This window comes from Furipterus horrens, unplaced genomic scaffold (assembly GCF_987537825.1).
Source record: "Furipterus horrens unplaced genomic scaffold, mFurHor1.1.pri manual_scaffold_3, whole genome shotgun sequence".
In the NCBI taxonomy this organism is placed as follows: domain Eukaryota; kingdom Metazoa; phylum Chordata; class Mammalia; order Chiroptera; family Furipteridae; genus Furipterus; species Furipterus horrens.
The window spans coordinates 190,997,199-190,999,871 of NW_028327173.1; the positions used below are offsets into that span (position 1 = coordinate 190,997,199).

Genomic DNA, 2,673 nt, shown 5'->3' on the forward strand with positions numbered 1-2,673 from the left:
GGTCTGGTTCTGGGAATGCTGCCCAGATGTCCCTCCTTACTTTTTAAAATGTTTTACTGTGTTTTCCACCAACCTTCCGCTTCTGCTGCTGCTGCCACCACACAGCTTCCTCTTTACCCTGGTTCCGCCCCTCTTACCTGTCTGGATGAGTATTTCTTCTTTATATCTTTGTTTGCTGGACTTCTATGGAGCTCGATTTTCTGGAACTTCTGGCTGTCTCTAATTTTGAGGTAGTTGTATTCCCTCTTAGTTGTGGAGGGAGACGCAGTGAGTCTATCCCCAAAATCTCTTGATATCGATTCCACATGTAGAGCAATCAAGCTGCCCTATGTGTGCCACTTACAACAGAAGCTCTTTTTAGGTAAAAATTATTAATGAGATACTTTACATTCCCCCTCCCTTTCTCTCGCGGTACTAAGTCAAAATCCACTGTAGATTTCTCAGTTTGTACTAGCCACATTTCAGGCTCTCAATAGCCACCACATTGTGCAACAGCACAGCTCCAGGGGATTGTATTAAGTTAGAATTGGTTTTGACTGCTGGTGTCAGAAGTGGATTAAACAAGACAGAAATGCATTTCTCTTCTGCAAATGCACAGGTGAGCATTGAGCGCTTTTTGATATGACACTTCATGGTAATACTCAACCCAGGCTCCTTCTGTCTTGTTGCTCAACCATGCATAGGCTTATTTCCAAATTCCTCAATATCCAAGATGACTGTTCTAGCTCCAGTCAGTGCATCCACATTCCAGCCAGCAAAAAGGGGAAAAGGAAAAAGAAAACACTACTCTCTTTTAATGATCTTTCCAAGAAGTTATACTCATATTACTTTTACATACATGTCTTTGGCCAGAATTTAGTCATGAGTCCCTATGTAGCTGCACAGAAGGCTGAGAAATGTAGTCTATATTTTAGTAGATGATGTGGCCAGCTAAAATCCTGGGGTTCTATGACTGACTAAGAAAAAGAAAACAGATATTGAGAATTAACTGGGACTGTTGGTCTCAGAAACACTAAAGAAATGCATATTAGAATGGTAAATGAGAAAGCCAATTTATTAAGAGATTATGAGACCATAGTTGCCAGCCAGGTAGGAGTGCCTTGGTCTGCTGACCATTGCGATCGTTTTCCATTAGGATAATCTAAATGGTTGGAAGATTAATGGGTTAGGCTAGGATGGCCTGAAAGACCCCTTTCCATTTAAGGATATGCCAACCTACCAAGTGAACTAAAACATTCCTGCCAGCCACGAGGGAATCCTTTCTCTGGGATAACACTGGAGACCTTTGGACAAACTGCTGCTTTCAACATTTCTTTATCTGAACTTCTTGGGGCCACCATCCCTTCCTCATCATAGTTTTCCACATTACAACCCTGCTTAATGTGTTACATTTTAGATTTTGAAGACAAACTAGCTCCTTGTTGTAGACTGTGGAAGTACTGTTGTCTTATCAGCAACACTTATTCACGTGACAAACATTTATTGAGCACCTACTGTGTGCCAAGTATTGCCTTATGCCGAGAGCGAATAAGAACCAGGCTTCTGTCCTTTTATTTTTATTTTTAAATCTTTTGGAAATTTATTTATTTTTAGAGAGGGGGAAGGGAAGGAGAAAGAGAGGGAGAGAAATATTAATGTGTGGTTGCTTCTCATGCACCCCAAACTGAGGACCTGGTCCACAGCCCAGACATGTGCCCTGACTGGGAATCGAACCAGTGACCCTTTGGTTCATAGGCTGGTGCTCAATCCACTGAGCCACACCAGCCAGAGCCTGGCTTCTGTCCTTAAGGTGATCACAATATCTAAATAATAGGGAAGGCAATGTTGGGCAAGGGCTTGAAAAATGAGTATGTGTTCACTGAGCAAGAGAAATAAGAAACATCCCAGGTGGGAGGGACAGCCTGTGCAAAGGTTTAGAGACATTGAAGAATAGACTGTGTTTGGGAGCAGGAAGTAGCTGGGTTGAGCTTGCAGGGTGGAGGCCTTGGAAGGGTGCTGCAGTGCACATGGTGGTGGCTTTCTCAACATCCATTCTCTGGTGGTAACTATCACATTTTCCTTTGGGTATCCACCTTCCCTACATTTCTTATGCATTTTAGAGGAAGTTGACTCCACCCTAGCCTAGGGGTGGGGTGAATAGCTTCAATATAGACTCAGCAAAATTCTTTCTTGTCTGAGGATAAGCAAGTGACCCAATTCTGACCCAAGACTGGAGAAGACTTTGCTAGCAGCTTTAGGGAATGAAGCTCTCTCTTTCTCCTTCTTTATGGCCTGGAGTGTTGGTGTGAAGCCAGGGATTGTTGCAGCCATTTTGTCACCACGAGAGAAGCCTGTCCAAAGATAAAGACAATACTATGGAGGGCAGAGAGAAGACATGCCGAGAGAAGCAGGGGCTTTGATGACATTGCTGAGCAAGTAAGTGAAACTTACCCTGAAGCCCACTGTACCCCTAGGCCTCAGGCAGCTTTGGGCCATAGTGTGAAGACCCGTGGGACTTAGCCTTTAGTCTGAGGGCAGTGGGAAACTGTCGGTGATCTGCCTTCCTACCTTCCTTCCTTCCTTCCTTCCTTCCTTCCTTCCTTCCTTCCCTCCTTCCTTCCTTCCTTCCCTCCCTCCTTCCTTCCTTTCTTCCTTTTGACATATGTTTATTATAGACTTACATGGGCAGGTGTT

General features: G+C 44.0%; 1 pseudogene; it reads right to left on the minus strand.

The window, feature by feature from the left end:
- Positions 1 to 266: 266 nt before the first annotated feature.
- Positions 267 to 359, minus strand: LOC150017066 (U11 spliceosomal RNA; annotated as a pseudogene).
- Between the last annotated feature and the right edge of the window lie 2,314 nt (positions 360 to 2,673).